The sequence below is a fragment of the Microcebus murinus genome, chromosome 13 (assembly GCF_040939455.1).
Source record: "Microcebus murinus isolate Inina chromosome 13, M.murinus_Inina_mat1.0, whole genome shotgun sequence".
In the NCBI taxonomy this organism is placed as follows: domain Eukaryota; kingdom Metazoa; phylum Chordata; class Mammalia; order Primates; family Cheirogaleidae; genus Microcebus; species Microcebus murinus.
Window position 1 is genome coordinate 69,371,125 of NC_134116.1, and position 10,686 is coordinate 69,381,810.

Below are 10,686 nucleotides of genomic sequence, written 5' to 3' on the forward strand. Positions count from 1 at the left end.
TTTTTAATTTATTTATTTTTGATGCGGGCGTGTTGTGTAGGCGTTAGCAGTACTGCCCTCACTACTCATTCATTGGACAGTAGCGCTACCCCAAGAGAAGGATGGTTGTCCTATAGAGTTTTTGAATGCCAGAGTAAGAAGTCTGCTAAGGCACTTTTGAACAGAGGAATGATGAAGTTAGAATTATGCTTATAGAAGAACAATCTCTTATAGAGAGCAATGTGTTGCAAGATTTGGGAGAGGGAGATGCTTTAGGAAATAATTGCTAGAGGAAATGAAGACTTAAACCAGGATCATGCCAGGGGCACAGAAAGGAAAGGAGGCTTAATAAAGGCATTATAACCATGGAATCTAGATGGCTTGGCAACCCATTGTATGTGGGTTTGAAGGAGCAGATGGAAACAAACATAGTTTTACAATTTCTACGTCGGCTTGGTGGGAGAATAGTGGAGTTAACAAAAGTAGAAATGCCAGGCCAGGTGCAAAGCTTCACACCTGTAATCCCAGTACTTTGGAGGCTGAGGCAGGAGGATGGCTTGAGCCCAGGAGTTTGAGGGTACAGAGAGCTGTGACTGCTCCACTGCACTCCTGCCTGGGAGACAGAGCGAGACCCTGTCTCAAAAACAAACAAACAAGTAGAAATGCCAAAGTTAAGCTAAATTCTGAGGGAAAAGGGAATGAAAAATGAGCTCAACTTTGGATATCATAATGATATCCTAATTTCCTAATAACTACTCAAGACTGCCAACTTTTCCCTCCACCTCCATCCCTGTGTATGTTTTAATTATGATAATAATGAATTGAACTTGTTTTCAGAGGTTGATTGGAGATGGAATTGGAGGTAAAAGTAGGTTGATTGTAACACATTTTTCAAATGTGTTTAGTATCCCCAGTGTAAAATTATTATCAGTTAGATGGCTAGTCTAGGAAAACCCATGGAAAGGAAAAGATCAATAAGTTCAGGTATACTGCTTGAGAGTCCCACTCTGCTATTCAAGAAGCCTTTTCCAGTTCCCTTAAGTCCCTTAACATCAGGGACTGCATCTTCCTCGACTTTGTAAGCACACTTCCTTGCACAGTGCCCAGGACATGGTAGACACGTAATAAATGTTTGTTGATTAAGTGATTGAATAATAAGGTGTAAGTTATACTTGTTACAAAGATGGCCCCTGCATATTGGCCCTATGTTTACTTCTTTACTGCAGGCCAGGACTATTTGTCAAAAACTCAGCGGCACCCAACCCAAATTCTTGCACATCCAGTGGTTTTAAATACAACCCAAATAAGCATATTTTTTAAGTCATTTAGAGCCCGCCTGTTTTGTTTACCCTAGAAACTGCACCGGACATCTGTCAGCCTTAGATAAGACAAACCTCGAGGTTATACAAGCCTTTCCTAGCTCTCTGACCCAGAAACTTCCCCACAGTGTGGTGTGGCTGATTGACATCACCTAGCCAGGTAACCTCCTCTCTCTGATTTCCCTATCCCCAGGGAGATCCCTTACTCTCTTCCCCTTTTGGGTGGTCTCTGAAAGGTCTCATGGGTCAAGGGACTTGACCCTCACCCTCAACTTCACCTCCACCTTTGCATACAAACCTGTCAAAGCACCACCCAAAGAAAGCGCTTTGTGTGCTACTGCCACCTGGTGGTCCTACCTTTCCACTGATCAGCTCAAAATTCCGGATTTCACTACAACACTACGCTACAACTACTCTTGTAGACAAGAGAGGAAATCTGATGTATTAAATTGCATTCTCAAGCCTATGTGTTTATTTATTTTTATCTTCCTTTTTAGTAACTGTAGATTTTGCCACTCATTGAAAAAATTCTTAGATGTGGAAAGCTAGCAGGGTGCTTGAAGATCATTTCATTAAAATCTGTCCTAATAAGCGAGGAAACCTGGGTTCAGACTTGCTTCTATCAAATTCAACTCCCAAAAGTGACGTTTCCAAAGTAAATTAAGACTCATGAATTCTAATTTTAGGATTTTTACTAAGAAAGTAATTATAAATAGATTCAAAGATTTTCCTACAGAATTTTTATAATAGAGAAATTAAAAATTATCTACTGATAAGTCTTAAATAAGGAATTTGTTAAATGAAGGAATAGTATATATTGACAATCATGCAGTAACAATCTGACTATCATGTAACCATGTAAAATAATGTAGAGGAAAAAATGACACACAGAAATGTTCGTATTTTATGAGATAAAGTATAAAATAGTAAGTTTAGTTTGTTGCATTTTCATCTAAAATTTTTATGTACTTAGAATAAGCATCAAATATAAATACCAAATACTAGGTAGTTATCTGTGCATCATAGGGTTAGCTGATTATAGTTGAATTTATTTGGCTTATCTATAGTTTCTAAATTTTCTATAATAAAAAATCAATTGCTATGAAAAAAACATTATTAAAGAAGTAAATTATTATGGCAAGTTATAGGATTATACTGACAGTGTTATTCAACAGAACTTTCTGCAATGAGGAAAAAATCTTCTATATCTGCATTGTCCAATACAGTGATGACTGACCATATATGGCTATTGAACATTTGAAATGTAGCCAGTGCAACTGAATAACTGAATTTTTTATTTAATTTGTGTAGTCACATGTAGCTAGCAGCTATCATATGGTTAGCACGGGATAGAATATTGTGATTGAAAATAGTCAGCACAATAAGAGAGATTATGGATCAGTCTAGATCTGCTACTATGTATGCAAATGTGCATGTTTTTCTTGACTAGCTTCCTCCTAAGTAATTCTCATATCATAATTTGAGATAAAATAAACCAATAAAAAATGACATGAAACCACCTATTTAGTGTAGGTTCTTTAAGAAACAATTACTTCACCACGTGATTCATAAAGAAAACCCATTTATAAGTGAACAAGGAGAGTTTATACAGAAGTTACATTTTCCTTGTTAAAAAGAAATGCATGGCTGGGTGCGGTAGCTCATGCCTATAATCCTAGCACTCTGGGAGGCCGAAGCTGGAGGATTGCTTGAGCTCAAGAGTTCGAGACCAGTCTGAGCAAGAGCAAGATCCTGTCTCTGCTGTAAATAGAAAGAAATTAGCCAAACAATTAAAAATAGAAAAAATTAACTGGGCATGGTGGCACATGCCTATAGTCCCAGCTCCCTGGGAGGCTGAGGCAAGAGGATGGCTGGAGCCCAGAAGTTTCAGGTTGCTGTGAGCGAGGCTGACACCATGTCACTCTAGCCCAGGCAAGAGAGTGAGACTCTGTCTCAAAAAAAAAGAAAAACAAAAAGAAATGCACATCATTTTCCAGGATCAGACAATCTAGAAGAAGAACAAAAACAACTGAAAGATCAAGTTGGATTCCGTTAAGCTGGTTAATTACCCAAACTTTTATCATTTAATTATGCAAATATATTAATACTATTTACTTAGATCTGCTGAATGCTAGACGTATATATTAATAATAGTCCATGTAACTTGTAGCATAAGCTTCATTTTTGTTACTAAAGTCGTATGTTGAATATTGTGAACAAATTCATACTCTCTTCCTCTAATTTAAGAATTTACCTCACAGACTGATACCTGTTTGTGAAGTCCTCACCCCCTCATCCAATTCTTTAAGTACCCAAGATAAGTCCTTATTTAGGATACATTGCTTTGTTTCTTGTGTATTGACTAAGGAGACCTGCTCTCTGTATGAATGAACCTTACTGGACAAGAGCTGCCCATCTGCTTTCCAGAAAATATGAAGTAGATCATTTATGCAGCAGTGTGGTCACAATCATACTCCTTGAAATTATGAGAAAAAAATTTCCATCACTAGTTTCCTTAATTGAGTAGGGTTGCTTTTTAATATATTCCAGAGTGCCTTCCTTCATATGTCTGTTTATCTCTAAAGCAAGCATACTATCCTGGAGTTGTGGTGGGAATCACATTAAGTATATTACTAAGATGATAAGTTTTTCAAGTATAAATTTTCTGGGACAAATCTTAACAATTAATATAGAAGATATACAGTTAGAATTATGACTTTTTTGCCTTTCAAATCCAAGAGAATTCATTTAGAACAAATTACAATTTTTTTTTTCTGAACCTGGCAGGAATCTTTGCTAAAAGAGGAAGAAAAATAGAGTTTGCAATTCAGGCTAGAGGGAGCAGAAGGAAGCTTGTGAGCTAGAGAGATCAGTTTAACAGCTTGTTGCTATATCAATCCTTTGGGGAAATAATCTGAAAACTTATTTACCTAGTCAATGAAAATAAGTTCAAATAAATTGTGATGAAATAATGTGTACTTTACAAATGGGATTTGGAAATAGGGCCATACTCTGAGCAATATCTGAGATGATCAAAAAATAAATATTTTCTTTGTTTCTGTTTGCTTGCTTTGAATCCACAATCAATATTTTATACCACCAGAAGCAGATATTGAACCATGTTTAAGTTGTCTTTGTGTTTTAAGAAGCTGGACTTTGATCCTCTTACTGAAGAAATAGAGAAAAACAAGGTAGAAATTCGCTTTATTGATAAGTCAAGAGGAATAACCAACATGGAAACTTCTGAAATCCTAATTAAAGTTTCTATTGATTTCACACTAAGACCCCAGCAATAGTGAAAGAGAAGCACTACAGAAGAATGGAACTCAACCAAAAGAAATAAAACAGAAGACCTTCTTAGGCTGGGCACGTCCCCCCAAATATGGTAGGGTGCAATGCTCTGCTCTCCTTCTAACATTAATAAAATGTAATATGTTGTGGGTTAACCATCTGTCAGTTCTACAATGGCAATGATTTCTATGTGATGTAAAATGCAATTTCTGAGCTATATCAGTGAATTAATAATCTGTAGCAGTGTATTCCAAGAGTGTTTCAAAGAGGAACTGATTTAAAATATTCATTTAAACTTTGACTTAGATCATTAATCAGAAATACTTTGTTTAATCATTTTTTCTACAAGCCATATATCACCCTCTCTTCATTTTTAACTTTGAAACTTTGCACTGAGGGGAAAGATAGGGATCTAAATTGTATAAAAACAAAATTGTACAGCAGTTTTTTCTGAACATTCTTATGTTCTTCCAGGAAAAAAAAAATCATACACTACATGTTATCTTTGGAAAGTCTTATAACTTAACAATTGAAATTTATTATGCCCTATATACAATTAATAGGAATTTTTTTACTGTTATTAAACACCATTTTTCAAAACAGAAATAAGTATAAAATTCCCCCCAAATTCTGATTTTTCTAATGGCTTTCTGGATATGCCTCTAAAATACCACCAAATCTATATCCTAATACAATCTTTGAGTTGTTTAGCTTATCTGTAGAATTTTTTAAAAGTTTGAATGAATAAACACTGTATTCTTTCATATAATATCTTACTATGATAAGTTTGAAATGTAATTTGTAAATTTGTCATTTTGTTATAGTTGTCAGGATGTTTCAGAAAATAATATTACCAAACACTTTGGTTTACATTTTTATATCTGATTTTTAAAATTAACCTGATATTTATTTATGTTGGGATGCCTATATAACATTTCTTTTAAACTTATGTATAATTAAAGTGAAATAATGATTGTTATTTTCTTGCTAACAAATTCTCAGACCTCTCCTCTCATTATGCTGTAAGCGCAGTAGAGTTTGGACTCATGGAAAGGTTCTAGGATGGGAATGAGAATGACATGAAGCTATACAGTTTTATTATTCCTTTCTACTTGTGTTCATCCTCTCATTTTCAGCAAACATTTTTTGGGTACCTAACTGTGTGCTAGGAACTTCCTTAGGTATTGGGACTGTAACTTTTAAAAGGCTAGACTAAGATGTCTTTAGAATTGGTCTTCTTTCCCTGTGAAACAAGGAACACAAATTAATGTGACAGTTGATTTCAGTAATGAAATAATATTTCAGGATTAATTAGATATGAAGCTTAGTCTTCCCAATTATTGCAAATCTTAAGATATTCTGCTGATACTATTTATTGAAATATCCCACCCTCTATGATTCTTGTTGGTCTCGCTGGTAGATTCAGTGCTGACAGCCCTATTTAATTGTGTGTCATTACTCAACCAATGTCTAAGGTGCACAAGACTTTTGTGACAATTATGTATTTATCCTTCAAGCTCTGGGTGCCTGAATCTTTACCTTATGGGAACATGCACTCTTCAACAATGAAAATATTGAAAAGGTGATTAAAGTTTAATAAAGCTGCCAAATCAATGAGATTAATGTCTTTAGAGATAATTTTCCTTGCCAGATTTTAGAAGTGATATAAAATTCATTTTTAAACACTTATCTGCAAAAGATTTTCAGATTCACTTATGCCAAGGAGATCTCATAGAAACTCCAGGAAAAATAGAATATTTAGAGGCTTCTTGTTATTTGCTGCTAAGGCAAAGAAAACCATTCTAGAAAAAGTACCAAGTTACAAACAGTAACATATTATCTAATTTGCTTTGGAGAGAAAATTAAAAGGATATGTAGAGCTGTTCTGATATTATTTCTCTTAAGTATATGGTCTTCTTGAAATCCCAAAGCCATATTATGGACAAAAAAGGTTAGCTAATGAAACACGTGTATTTGGGATAAATCACTGCTCAGAAAAGAAGCTAATAGTATTTCTCTCACCACTTTCGTTTTTAACAATGATTAGATGAACGTGCTTATGCTTTCTCTTCTATTTCTGGTTAATCTAGCTGTTGCTCTATCAATTTTCTTTATCTTTTCAAAGAACTAACTTTTTGTTTTGTTGATCCTTTCTATTGTTTTTATGGTTTCCATTTCATTTAGTTCTTCTCTGATACTTATTTCTTTTCTTCTGCTAACTTGGAGTTTGGTTTCCTCTTCTTTTTCTATTTCCTTTAGGTGTGACATTAGATTAATTTGTGATCTTTCTGTCTTATTGATGTAGGCATTTAAGGCTATGGACTTCCCTCTTAGTACTGCTTTTTCTGTATCTCATAGATTTTTGGAAACTTGTGTCATCTTTGTTGTTCAATTCAAAAACTCTTGATTTCTGTCTTGATTTTGTCATTGACTCAAGAATTGTATAGTAGAAGGTTGTTCAATTTTCATGTATTTGTGTAGTTTTGAGAGTTCCTATTGTAACTGATTTTAGTTTTATTCCACTGTAATCTGAGAAGATATACGATATGACTTCAATTTTTCTGAATTTGCTATGACTTGTTTTGTGGCCTTACATGATCTAACTTGATTCTTTTTTCTACATTTTTGATTGACTGGGTTAATTTGAAAGCCTTGTCTTCAAACACTGAAATTCCTTTTTCTAATTCATCTAGTCTGTTGTTTAAACTTTCTACTATATTTTGAAATACAAGCTTTAATTTGAGAATAAATAGAAATCCTAAAGAGACCAATAATGAAGAATTAGAAAAAGATATCTAATTCCTTGAATCTGATTTTTCTGAATTTATTGGATACTGTTTCAAGAGATTGAAACAGTAATTTAAAAAAAAAACTCCCAACAAAAAAAGCCCCAGACCAGATGGATTCACAGCCAAATTCTTCCAGGCCTACAAAGAAGAACTGACATCTATCCTACAGAAACTGTTCCATAATATCGAGAAGAAAGGAATCCTTCCTAACTCTTTCTATGAAGCCAGTATCACCCTGAGACCAAAGCAAGGAAAGGATACAACAAAAAAAGAAAACTACAGACCAATATCCCTCATGAACATAGATGCAAAATCACTCAACAAAATACTAGCAAACCAAATCCACCAGCACATCAGAAAGATAATTCACCATGATCAAGTGGGTTTCATCTCAGGGAAGTAAGGATGGATCAACACATGCAAATAAATAAATTTGATTCATCACATAAACAGAATTTTAAAAACCATATGATCATCTCAATAGGTGCTGAAAAAGCATTCAATAAAATCCAACACCCTTTCATGATAAAAACCCTCAATAAGCTAGGCATAGAAGGAACATACCTCAAAATAATAAAAGCCATATATGAGAAGCCCATAGCCACCATCATATTGAATGGGGAAATGTTGAAAGCATTCCCCTTAAGAACTGCAACAATACAAGGATGCTCACAGTCACCACTTTTATTCAACATAGTGCTGGAAGTCCTAGCCAGAGCAATCAGGCAACAGAAAGAAATAAAGAGTATCCAAATTTGGGAAAGAAAAAGTCAAACTATTCCTGTTTGCCAATGATATAATCTTATATCTAGAAAACCCTAAAGACTCCACCAAAAGACTCCTAGATTTGATAAATAAATTCAGGGAAGTCTCAGGTTACAAAATTAAAGTACACAAATTTCTGTATACTAATAGTCAATCAGAGAGAACTCAACACCATTTACAATAGCTCCAAAGAAAACAAAATACCTACGAATATACTTACCTAAGGAGGTGAAAGATCTTAACAAAACACCAATGAAAGAAATCATAGATGACACAAACAAATGGAAAAATATCCCATGCTCACAGATTAGAATAATTAACATTGTTAAAATGTACGTACTGCCCAAAGTAATTCATAGATTCAATGCAATTCCTATCAAAATGCCAACATCATTTTTCACAGATCTAGAAAAAATAATCCTAAAATCCATAAGGAATAAAAAGAGCATGAATAGCCAAAGCAATTCTAAGCAAAAGGAACAAATCTGGAGGCATTACACTACCTGACTTCAAATTTTACTACAATGCCATCGTAACCAAAACAGCATAACAACTGGTATAAAGGTAAACACATAGACCAATGGAATAGACTAAAGAACCCTGAAATAAAACCATGTCGCTACAACAAACTGATTTTTGACAAATCAGACAATAACATGCACTGGGGAAAGGAAGCCCTATTCAATAAATGGTGCTGGGAAACCTGGAGAGCCACATACAGAAGAATGAAGCAGGACCCCTATCTCTCATCACATACAAAAATTAACTCAAGATAGATTAAAGACTTAAATTTAAGACCTGAAACCATAAAAATACTAGAAGAAAACATAGGAGAAACTCCTCTGAAGGTTGGTCTAGCAAAGAATTTATGACTAAGACTCTGAAGGCAAATACAGCAACAACAAAACTAAATAAATGGGACTTAATTAAACTTAAAAGTTTCTGCATGGAAAGAAATAATCAACAGAGTAAATAGACAACCTATAGCATGGGAAAAGATATTCTCAAAGGGCTAGTATCCATAATCTACAAAGAACTCAATTCAGCAAGAAAAAACAAATAACCCTATCAAAAAGTGGGTAAAAGACATGAATAGATTTTTTTTCAAAGGAAGATAAACAAATGGCCAGCAAACATGAAAAAATGCTCAACATCATTAATCATCAGGGATATATAAATTAAAACCACAATGAGATACCACCTTAACCCTGTCAGAATGGCTACTATTAAAAAGTCAAAATCAATAGATGTTGGTGTGGATGAAATGAAAAGGAAATACTTAAAAATTGTTGATAGGGATGTAAACAAATACAACCTCTGTATAAAACAGTATGGAAATTCCTCAAAGAGCTAAAAGTAGACTTACCATTCAATCCAGCAATTCCTCTACTGGGTATCTACCCAAAGGAAAAGAAGTCATTTTATAAAAAGACATCTGCACCCACCATGCTTATTGAGGCACAATTCACAATTGCAAAGATATGGAATCAACCTAAGTGCCCATCAACTGATAAATGGATAAAGAAAATGTGGTGTGTGTGTGCATATATATATGTCATGATATATATATATATGTATAATTAAGTACTACTCAGCTATAAAAAGGAATGAAATAATGGCTTTGCAGCAACTTGAATGAAACTGGAAACAATTATCCTAAGTGAAATATTTCAGGAATGGAAAGACAAATGCCACATATTCTCACTTATAAGTGGGAGCTAAATGGGAATGACAGAGTAATTTAAATATTTATTGTTAATCAGCCAAACAAGCTTAATGAAGGGATTTAATGGACATATAGTGAGAAGACCGGACAGTTCCTTAAGCTGTGTCAGGTAACAGTAGGTTAATGAAGACATGCCAATATTTGGACAAGGATGTTTCTCTCCATTAGTCATTCATCAAGACTTTACTCCATTGATTTTGCCTCTCTGCTTAGCCTCTGATTCAGTCTTTCGAGTGGATTCCAGGACAGAGTGCCTTGAGCACATGACAAATGGCAGGTATCAAATGATCCTGTCAGTTATTGCTCCCATTTTAAATTAATAGCTTGGTTTTCAGGTTTATTAATTAGTCTCTCTTTTTGTTTGAATAAATCAGCCTCCCAGGATTTCATCAACTTCAAAAGAACTGGTAATATTGATTTCTAAGCCTAACAGAGCTGAGGACCAAATCTCACTCTGTGGATTCATCCAAGATGGTGCTCATCTGCCAGCAAGTTTCTCCTTGGCCTTGGTATTATCATCTAAATGTCCTAAGAAACACTCATCCTACTATGAGAACCTCCAGGCTCTATTAAACTACATAGCATAAAGAAAAGCATTAAGTGGTAGTTCTCTGAACTTCCATTCCCAAAGTACTTTGCTCAAATATTGCTTAGTTGAACAGTCAGTTGTAGATCTATGGGTTTTGGATCTGATGGCTTTAAAATAAATTGGACCAGGTTCATCTTGATAATGTCTGTTCATTAACCATGGTCTGGGATAACCGTACATTAGCGTTCCACAGGTTTTAATAAAATGTTCATGAAGCAGTTTAAAAAT

General features: G+C 34.5%; 1 pseudogene; it reads right to left on the minus strand.

Annotated features, from left to right (window-relative positions):
- On the minus strand, positions 1-106 carry LOC142875340 (uncharacterized; annotated as a pseudogene).
- Positions 107-10,686: the final 10,580 nt, after the last annotated feature.